This window comes from Corylus avellana, chromosome 3 (assembly GCF_965113065.1).
Source record: "Corylus avellana chromosome 3, dhCorAvel1.hap1.2, whole genome shotgun sequence".
Lineage (NCBI taxonomy): Eukaryota > Viridiplantae > Streptophyta > Magnoliopsida > Fagales > Betulaceae > Corylus > Corylus avellana.
In genome coordinates, this window is record NC_142492.1 from 20,010,825 (window position 1) to 20,022,555 (window position 11,731).

An 11,731-nucleotide genomic window follows, 5' to 3' on the forward strand; every position below is an offset into this window, starting at 1 on the left:
ACTAAAAAAAGTCGCCGGTAATGATCCCTCAATAGCGGCGACTTTGGGGTCGCCGCTATTTATTTGGTCGCTAAAGACCATATTGCTTGTAGTGGTAATAATGTAGTGCATGGAGGGGTATTTAATCATCAAAATTCCATTTCACGTGAAGCAGGGGATCTGTTAAAAGCTTTTCGTAAAGTTAATGAAAAAAAAAACGTGTATTCTAGTGGAGATCCTCATCCCCTTCAACAGATTAAATGGCAAAAACCTCCCCTAGGGGTGTTTAAAGTAAATTGGGATGTGGCAATTTTAGTAAAACATCGGAGTATGGGTGTGCGGGTGGTTATCCATGATGATTAGGGTCGTGTAAGTGCATCCCAATGCAAAACCATCAAGGCTGTTTTCGAACCAGCTGTTGTAAAAGCTATGGCAGCCCTTTACGCGGTAGAATTGTGTCATAATCCACTACAAGAAAAAGGGCATTTTTTGACGTGTGCTAGAGTAAATTTTTTTTGCCACCTCGGCAATTTCCTGACGTTTAAAATATAAAACGTCAGGGAAATTTTTTCTGACGTGTGAATAGTAACACGTCGGAAAAATTTTGACGTTTAAAATACATGAACGTCAGGACAAAATTTCATTTTTCTTAAAATAAAAATTGATATAATTACTGACGTGGTGGAAGTTACCACGTCAGAATTTCCCTGACGTGGCACATTGCCACGTCAGAAATTCTCTAACGTGGCAATGTGCCACGTCAGAGTATATATATAATATTAATATGATATATAAAATGATATATATAATTATAATTATATATAAAATGATATATAATTATCCAAATGATATATATATATATATATATATATATATATATATATATATATATATATATCATAATTATATATAAAATTATAATTAGAATTATCAGATATTTTGAAGTTTCAGATTATTATAGGTATAATTATACCTAGTTATATATATATATATATATATATATATATATATATATATATATATATATATATATATATATATATATAATATATATATTATATCATTCCTGACGGGCCATGTTTGGCACGTCAGGATTTACTGACGTGCCAAACACGGCACGTGAGGAATTGTCCCTGCGCATGCACGCGCGTTTGTCGGTCCGCGCGCCGTGCGTCCCATCCCTCCGGCCAGCGCGCCATGCCTCTTAATTAAGAGGTCTGGCGCGCGAGTTTTTAAATTTTTTTTTTTTTTTTTTTTTTTTCTTTTCCCCCAGCTGGCCAGCTGGAGGCAGGCACTTCTGGCCATGCCACTACGTGTCTCTCTGTTCTCCCAAAAAAACACATTGTCCTTTGTTTTTCTTTCTTTCTTCCGAGCGCCATTGCTGAACCTGAGGAAATTTTTTTTTCTTCTGCCCAAAGTCTTCCTTTTTTTTCTTCTGCCCAAAGTGTTTCTTGATCAAGGGATCAGTTTCTCTGTCACGATTGCACTGTTACTCCGCGCGCCCGCAGCTGAACCGGCCGCCCGTCGTCCTCTCTAGCTACCTCCATTTTTAGCTCCTACAAGAGCTCCTCACAGGTATATATATATATATGTACATGCATCCTTGTACTTATTTATTTGTTTGGTTTGGATTTGGTGTTTGCATGCTAGGTTGGGTGATGTTTGTGCTAATTTAGTCTAATATTTTGAATTTGATTGTCTAATCCAAAGCAGTAATGATATATATATATTTACAAGAGGATTAATATAATGCTAGCTTCACTCCATAAATATGAATTTGGTTTTTGAATATATATAGCTTACTCTGTCGTTAATTAGTAGCTTACCCTGCTATATATATATATATGGCCGTATATATGCTGCCCATAAATTCCCAGCATTAATGTTATAAAAGAAAGATGCAAGGAAAGGAGATAAACCTATAGCTATGAGATCAATTCATAAGGATAAGCTTTCAGCCTAAATGAACATGACGTGCCAAAGCAGTAATGATATATATTTAGATAACTAGATTTGTCAATTTTAAATGAACATGTAACCTAAATGAAATTTGACAAATTGACAAATTTCACTATAAATGAAATTGACAAATTGACAAATTGACAAATTTCATTTACATGTTCATAAAATTGACAAATTGACATAAGGTAGAAATAAATATATATCATAAGGATAAGCTTTCAAGAATTCATAACTTTCCAAAAACAGTATTAAAAATTACTTTAAAGTAATTTTTAAAGTAATATACATCTCATGAAGATCAATATTCCATTGACGGTGATAGTAATTCTTGTGACAACCTAATTGAGGATCTATCAATTAGTGCCTTTTTTTGTTGTTGAGGAAACTATACATCTTAGCTTAAATCAGTGACTTTAGATTTTTATTTCAAAAGATGGACCACAAATAGGACTTAGAAAGAGTTATTAGTTTAAGCTCAAAAGCCAAAGCTCTCGACTTCACGATTGCCATCAATTGCAAGAATATGCCACGATTATCTACCTAATTGAAAAAAAGAACAACCTACGAAAACTCATGACATCTTTTTCCATTGGAGCATTATCACTACATGGTCAAATGGTTTAATCAACGTATCAACTATGCATGAGATATCTTAGTCAAGCATCCATGTGTCCACGAGCACACATGTATGTATACATGTATGGACTAAATAGAGAAATTAGAAGTTAGGAGCCAGTCCTATCATCTATCAATCATAAACAATAAAATAAATTTTGATCAAAATGGCATCACCAAATAACCGACAAGCAATCCTCAAAAAATGCAGAAAAAAATAAAAAGAAAAAGAATTACATCCATAATATCAAAGACCAAAACTAATAGATTTATCTCATTGCTAAAGGTAATTGAAATAACACTCCAAGTAACTAGTATATGCACGTAAAATTTTACATGTGTGATTACTTTACATATACTTGTACTTATTTAATTACTTTGAAGGCTAATTCGTTTCGCAACGTATTTTGTAGGGAGACATGAGTTATAGGGGAAAGAGAAAAGCACAGGGGCAACCGACCGTACGGTTGACATCCGCCGCCCATGATTTACATTCGTCTCCCCGAGCTAATATGGAGCCAGAAGGGTATAGACCGGTACTTCCACATCATGTGGAAGGGCATACCGATGCAGGGCGGGACGTGGGATGTGGTGATGACATTCATGTAGATCCTCAGCATTCTGACGTGGCAGAGCCGGACACATCCACACCGTTCACGCTTGACTTCACGACGTTGAGCGATATGGGGATCGTTTCACATGGCCATTTCCAGCGGCACCCATACCCCAGTAGCAGAGCACAGGTGAATGATAGTGATGAGACACAGCCTCCGGATAGCACTGAGGGTGATGAGGATGGTGTCGCGCATGACACGCATTCCGATGATGCCGCTACACGCCCGTTGAAGGTGGATGAGGTTCGGACGATAAGTAAGTATATGTGTTAAAATATCGGAATATGTATTTTATTTAATTTTAATATGTGGTTAGTTTAAATAAGTAACTAACTTGTTCAATTCGTAATGTATTAGGTGTAGATCAAAATGGCATCACCCACTACCATATATTGAGTGTCAAGTCAAGCCACAAGCTGTGGGAGATCCCCGATGGCCAGAGGATCGTGTGCGAGTATAACCCTGCGTGGCAGCCTGTGGGACAAAGTGCTTCCAAATTTAGACGGATGACCGGAGTGTTCATCAGGAGCAGTACTTATGTACGGATTAGCGACGAGTGGAAGAAGGTATCGGAGCGTAAGAAGGAAGATATTTGGGATGCATTGATGGTATGTTATAATTAAATATTATTGTTTTTATGATAATGATTTATATATTCATATATTTATCTCAAATAGATGGACAATATTGTTAATGCATATATATGTGTGAATATATGCAGAAGCACTTCTATATCCCACCTGACTACGATATCGCGGCCATAAAACGGGACGCTTTCCTTGATATGCGAAACAAGCATACGACTTGGAGGTATGACTTGAAGAAGAGTCTTCACATCACATCAGACGATACTCCGGCGACAGTGAAGGCTAGGGAAGGAGGACAATTATCCACGTACAATAGAGAGGACGTGGATATATTATTGGAGATATGGTGTACGAAAGAGAATCAAGTAAGTCACACATTTTAGTGAGTTTTGTTTAGTTTTATTAAAATGAATGTGATAGCCTAAAATGTTAACAATATTAATTGTGTACGAATATGCTGCATATATGAAGGGAATCCGGTCGAAGAACAAGGAGCCTCACTGCACCGGATCAAAGAGCTATGCCAGGGCTACACAAGAAGAAGTATGTTTTTTGATCAGTTATATATATAACTTATGTTGATTGTGTTTATGTTTTAATTTTTTACGTTGTATTTGTGTATGCAGATCATAAATACCGGGATTCCGCCAACACGAGCGCAGTCTTACATCAACACACACGAGAAGAAGACTGGCGGATATCCAAATGACTTGGTGAAGGAAAAATGTGTACGCTACTAATAACCGATATGTTTTGGTTAATGTATATTTCTTTGTAATTTAATTTAATGTTTATAATTGCTTCTGTTACTGTGTACCCTACAGGAGAGGATGAAGGAGTTGCTTCCCACTGACTCGGCTGCTACACAATCTGTCACCGAGGGCACAGTACAGTGGGCGCCCGACGATGCGTACGCACAGGGGATGGGCAATAAGCCGGAGTACGCAGGTCGGGTTCGCCAGGTTGGAGCAGGTATACTACCTGTGCGCGGTAGCATACACTCCTACTATAGACCAGTCGCGCCACGCTCACAACCTCCCGGGAGCTCTGGTGTCCCAGAAATGATAGAAACTGCACTACAAGCTGAGCGGGAGAAGCACAAGCAGGAGATGGATGCGCTTCAGCAGACGCAGCGAGAGCAGGCAACGGCGCAGCAAGCTGAACGGGAGAGGCACAGGGCGGAGATAGCTGCGTTGTTAGATGCACAGCGAGTGGAGGTTGAGCAGCAGGTTGCTGTGCGGCTAGTTGAGACCCGGGCTAGTATGACCACTTTGTACGAGGCACGTTTTCCTCAACTCGAGCACATGTTGCAGTCGAGGTCCTCATCTGATACGACTCGAGTTAAAGATGTAACAGAAAAAGAATCTCCAGCCCGTTTGGTGGTGAAATCGTTAGTGGGGAGTGAACCAGGTAATGCAATTTGTTTTCTTTGCTTTGGGTTTTATTGAGTATATATATGTATGTATGGATTTTATGACGTTGCAAAATGTTTTGTTCTTCATTGGTTTGGTGATACATTAGATTGGAATTAGTATTGTTTTTTATGCTGTTAGTGTTGATAGCGACCTCGATAATTTTTGTTATTATTTCTACTACTAAACGTTAGCATTGTGTTTGTGTCTAATTTTAGAAGGATCTTACTTTCCAGTCGGAAGATATATATATATATTGCATTGATGATGATTTATAAGTGTACTTATTGCTTATTGATAAGAAAGGCACTTATTGCTTCTTGATTGATTGTATTATCATCTCCAGGTATTGCGGAGAAGTTGTCGAATGAGGAAGCTATCGACCTAGATTGTGCCTTGTATGTGAGTTCGTAGTTGGTAAACATATTATATATTTTGTTATTGTTTAGTTGTGTCAAACAAAACTATATTTCAAACAATAGTTATTGTTTGTTTGTATATGATTGACGTATTGACTGCATGTTTGTAATCGGTATAATTATATGCATATGATAAATAGTAAGTTGCATTAAATGGATGTTTAGTCAATACTTCGTTTGAGGTTTAATATATTAGGTTGGGTCTCTTGTAACTATGTCAAGTTTGAGGTTTAATAGTTAGTTCATGGTAAACTGCTAGTTTTGGTTAGACTAAGGGTTTTCGGATTTGTCAACCGCTTACGTATGTATTTCCTGTATTTTACGATTCCGATCGAACGTTATTGTTTACTTCAATGATTTGTATGTGTTGTCTAAATTATGAGTTCCTCACTGTTGCTTTATGATTAAGTGGTCAAAAATTATATAGGTGGATTGAAGTTATACATTCTCGAATCTGATTTATTAAAAATATGTTTGCTAGGCCATGGAGGAAAGTTTATACTTTATTCAGTATTGTCTTACACATGATAGAGTAGAGTAGTTCTTTCTATTTGTAGAGTAACATCTTTCTTTGAATTTATTTCTTACCGCAGATTGTGAAGAAGCTTGTAGATGTTGTTGTCAGAATACATCAAGCTATTTGGGAAACCTTTGGAAATAGCGGTATGAGGAGCTCATGGATGTTGTTGCCAAGTATGGTTGGACATAGGACGTATTAGTTTGGTTTGATTTTGTTTTCGATTTTGGTTTGACATATATCATAATATAATTGTTGAATTGACTCAATGACCTACCAGTTATTTCATGCTTGTCTCTATTTATTTCTTTTGTTGATAGATATGAATGTCGAATTGTATTATATGTAACTGAATTTTTGGACATACACATCCTTTCGTATTGTTAAACTTATGTTAGAATGGTTTTATCATGCCATTTGTTTTTTGTCCATATTTTGTACAAATTGTAAACCAAACATTGGATTGCCAATTCAATACAGGAGTAAATTGAATTGTATAAACTGAAATAAATTGAATTCAGGAAAGAAATTGAAAATTGCCAATTAAAAGTGTACAGGAAATTGCCAGATTTCCTGGAAATTGGAAACAGGGAAAAAAAGTCTGGAATTTGGAAACAGGGAAAAAAATCGTGCAAAGCAGAATTCCAACGTTAATCGAGCAACAAAAAAAAAAAAAAAAAAAAAAAAACCTAATTTTCTGACGTGGCAGAAACACCACGTCAGAAAACTCCTGACGTGGTAGAAACATCACGTCAGAAAAATTCTGACGAGGCGTTTTCTGCCACGTCAGAAAATTCCTAACGTGGCTGAAACACCACGTCAGAAATTTTCTGACGTGGCATTTTTACCACGTCAGAAATCTGCTAACGTGTGCAAACTGCAACGTGATGAAAATTTTTGACGTTCACACGTCAGAGTTTTTCTGACGTGTCAGTGGATAAAACGTCAGAATTTTCTGACGTGGTACCCACTCACATGTCAGAAAATATTTTTTCCTGACATCTATGTTTTTGACAATCGACATGCGTCAGAACCGACCCGTCAGAAAAATTTCCTGACGTGTCGGACACTAGAACACGTCAGAAATCTCCTGTCATTAAAAAATTGGTTTTTTGTAGTGATCTTGGAATATATGATATAATATTGGAGGGGGATTCTCTAGTAGTGGTGAAAGCAATTAAAGAGGCAAGTTCCAGTTGGGTTGTTTTTGGACAGACTATGGATGATATTCAACTGGTCTTACAATCGCTAAGGTCTTGGAATATTGGTCATATAAAGAGGGAAGCAAACTCGGTGGCACATACTCTTGCTAAGGAGGCTACTAAGACTACTTTAGATCAAGTTTGGATTGAGGAATACCCTAGTTGCATTTCTCACATTTTAATTTGAGAGAATTTAGCTATAGCTTTGTAGAGCTTTGGCTCTCGTTTTTTTTACCATCTAATGAACATTTGTTCTTCTTTGAAAAAAACAAATAATAATAATTTGCTTTACTTTGTTTTTAAATATTAATGTTTATGCTAATTTATATTCTTAAGTTGATTAGGAATTTTAAATGTAAAATAGCTACTTTTAATTATAGCTTCTTACGTTGGATTTTTGGACTTGTTTAGGTTTATGTTAATATGAGGATCCCAATCTCACCTCTAACACTTCTATCACAATATATATATATATATTTACTGCCTACGTAACTCTAATCAAAGAAAAAAAACAAAAAAACTTTTTATGATTTGTATGAAGTTGCAGGTTGCCTTAAAATACTGAACACAATTAAAGTGATTTCATTTTCGGTTGAAACAAACTTGCCTACAGACCAAAAAAAGATAATAATAAATGTTAATCTTAAAAGTTTTATATTTTGTCAACGATTTAATCTTCAAACTCGCACTTAGAATCCAAACACATCAATATCAATTACATCAGCATTTCATAGGAGGAAGATCGGATGGTCCCTCAGAACGCGAGCCAAGCACATTGGAATTCCTAAAAGCACGACTCCCAAAAACCAAGAATCCCACCATGCGTCTGCAAACCACTGCAAGAAATATGCCACCATTGAATGACATCACGGCGAGCATGAACATGTAGTCTGTCCCAAAGCGCATAGTATACAATGCCATTTGAACCAGTCCCGCAGCAACCTCGTTCGTCCTCAGCTTTACAACTTTGCAGTGGGAGAGCCACTCGACAACCACGGCAAGAGCGAAGATGAAGACCAGGGCCAGAGCGTACATGGTGGGGTTCGTCCCGGGCCAGCCTGAGAAGAGGACTCAGTTTTATGGCCCCAGAAAAAGGACATGAGCATCATCATTCTCCGACGGTAGTGCGCGCCTCCGCTGGTGGCATTGGAAGCTTCGAATACGTGATGCGATAACATTTCCATGATCGCAATGAAAAGTTGGATGTGGTACATTGGCTCAGAAGTGAAAGGAAAGAGGTTTTAAGAACCCGCAGATGAGGAAACAGTTCAAGTTCTTTTACTAGGGAGTGTGGACTACGAATCCAAGGAAGCGCGTATAGATGCTCTAAATTGGAAATGTTTAAAAAAATATATTTTAATATAATAATTAATATTATGCTGATAGAATTAAAGTTATAATTAAGATCTAAAAGTTTATGTAAAATAAATATTTTAAAAGGGGTTTAAGGATGTAACCTGAGTGAAAAAGGAATGCTATTGAATTATTAGGAGGGGGTAGTGCATGATACAAGCGTGCGTGGGAGATCGAGGGAGACTGGTTTTTCACAAATGTGCCACGACTCATTTCCAAGCAATCCTTGGACGACTTTGTATCATTTTCAAATGAATGGGGCTTTTATAGCAATAAAGATAAGGAATAAAGGCTATAGATAAAAGCTTTAATTTTTTTTTTATAAAAAAAAAAAAAAGAGAAAAAGAAAAAGAAATAGAAAAAGAAAAGGCTATTAATTAGTGAATTGCCATTGTATCAGCCCATGCATGGCCGGTGATTAGCATGTGGAAAATGAGCTACTAGGTCAATTGTGTTGGCAAGTGAAACCTGAAAATATATTTAGGGCTGTAAGTAGGGCTGTTAAGTGAGCGAAGCGTCTCGCGAGCAAGCTCGGGCTTGGCTCGCATAAGCTCGGCTCGTGCTCGACTCGAATATTAAATGAAGCACTTCATGAACACAAATCCTGGCTCGAATATTAAACGAAGCAAGCTCGGCTCGACTCGGCTAAGCTCGTGAACAGCTCGTATAAGCTCGTGTATATATATAAACTAAGTAATACATAATTAATTATAAATCTCATAATTATTAAAACCTTAAAATTGCATTTATATTTAAGCGTTAGAGAATAAAAAATTTTAGACCCTTCGTGATCAAAGAGAGAGGGAGAGCAATCATTAAAAAGACCTTGATTCAGTTAGAGCAGACCCAAAAGAAAGGAAGAAGAATCAAACAGAAACTACTAAGGGAGATTGCGAAAGGTATAAACTATTGAATAATCAAATAGACCCAAATACTATCACTACCTGTCTGGTGAGCGAGAGTGAGAGAGTTAGAAATGAGAGTTTAGGTGGAAGATCCGTTGTGACTGGTAAGGGGGATTGAGAGAGAGAGACGTTAAAAAAATATTTTTTGTAGGGGGCGTTGTCTGAATGCAATCTGTTAACTTGTCTCACATTGTTAAGAAAATATCAATCTCTAAGTTTGCTTATCTATAAAAGGATGTATATCCTCTCTCTTCGAAACCAAATGCCTTGCTGTATTGACTCAGGCTCCAAACTCGACTAGCCAGGCTAAGCAAATAATCATATGCAAACTAACTTCTTAAGCCGTTTAAGAGTACTTGAAGTTAAAAAAAAAATTAAAAAACAAAAACATTAAATATAAGAGCCAGCTCGCGAGCTGGCTCGGCTCGACTTATTATTAGCTCGAGCTCGATTATTTTGACTCGCCCTTGAGCTCGACTCGAGCTCGAGCTCGAGTAAAATTTAAACGAGCCAAGCTTGAACAAGAGAAGCTCTCTCAAGCTCGGCTCGTTTACACCCCTAGCTGTAAGCCTCAGCAAACACCTAAATAATAATAAGAACAAAAAAGGTTGAGTGGATTAGCCCAATGGGCTCCAGGTGAAGTATATGTAAACAACTTATAGCTCTAACAAAAGCCAATGGGCGGAGAGTGGTTCAGCCGATGGGTTCCAAGTGAAGCGTATGCTATCAACAAATTTCTCATTCATACCTAGTTCCGAGAGGCATTGTTAGTCAAGTTAAATTGCACCCCCAGATTATTCTACATGCATTATGTTAAGACAGTTGTCACTCCTGACAGCAATCTGGATCCAAAGCCTTCCTAAGACGAAAGAAAGATTAGTAATGGAAGGTCATGAAGTGGGGAGGGGGGGAGGGGGGGTGTGGCGGCCGTTCCACCTTCGATGCCTAAGTTAGAAATTGTATGGTAATGAGAGAAAATAATCAGAGTGAGAATAATATCAAAAACGAGTGTAGTAGAGAGATTTCATTGTGTTTTGTGTTGTAGTGGGCTGCTCCTTTTATAAATGCAGCTGGGTACGTGAGTCGTAGAGGGACTTTTACTTGATTTTCCTAGAATATTGCATTGTTTTAATCTTGATCTCGGTGGATCTTCCTCGTAAGTCGTAACTGCCTTTTGAACGGCTATATGACAATCGACTATGTTTTACTGGAACGAGTTTGTTTGCTGAGATCAGTTTTGTCAAGTGGATGAATTGAGTTGAGGCTTTATATCTTGCTGGTGTGTGGATCCCATGTATCTTTAGGTGTTCACTGAGTGCACGCCTTTATGGGCACTGGGCTTAGGCCTTGGAGTATTAGTAACACTTTTCTTTGTAGACTTTGGGCTTTTGCTCTTGATGAGAGGGATTGGGCCTTAAGCCTTGTTCATATGATTATAGTGGGCTTTCCTATGGCCCATTACTGAAGCCCACTCAAGTAGTCCGCCATTCCTTTCGGTAGTGGCCGAATGAAATTAAGTAATTGTGAGGCCCACTCCACACTATTTGCTAGTGGCACATAGAATTTCAATGTATAATTTTTTTTTTTCTCCGAGGGGTGGGTTGGATTTCCTAAGGGGGGAATGGAAATGGTGAGAGAAACATGGTTGTGCTTGGAGGTTGAAACAATAGCTAGCGTATGATTTGGGTCAGGTAAAGGTTGGGTTATGGGTGGGTTATAGCTGGACAGAAGGGTGTTTGTGGATAGGTGCTAGGTGGTTGTAGGTTCAGGTTCATCTCTAAGGGAAAGTGTGAGTTTTATTTTCACAAAACCTTTTTGTTAGCAGTATGACCGATAGGGCCAACTTTGAACGGTTCACCAAGCCATCCGATTTGCTTACGTCGTGATATTCAAAGGGGCATCCTGAAACTTCGGTGAGTTCTACTTCTTCCCTGAACGCTCAAGCCCTTATGAGTATTTTTTTATTTTTCATTTGTTTGGGGAGTTAACCTCAAGATCTATAACTTGAAGGTATAAAACAATGCGTTTTAATAACATTACACGTGGGATGATGTGACACATTACGTACGTGCTTTAAATGTATAGAAAATAAGTATTCACTGTTAAAGTTTATTTCTACTAATGGAAGAGTATCGTAGGACAATGGTCGGATATTAAAGTTTTTCA

The 11,731-nt window shown here is 37.6% G+C and overlaps 1 pseudogene; it reads right to left on the reverse strand.

Moving 5' to 3' along the window:
• Positions 1-8,027: 8,027 nt before the first annotated feature.
• LOC148586898 (copper transporter 6 pseudogene) lies at positions 8,028-8,491 on the reverse strand (annotated as a pseudogene).
• Between the last annotated feature and the right edge of the window lie 3,240 nt (positions 8,492-11,731).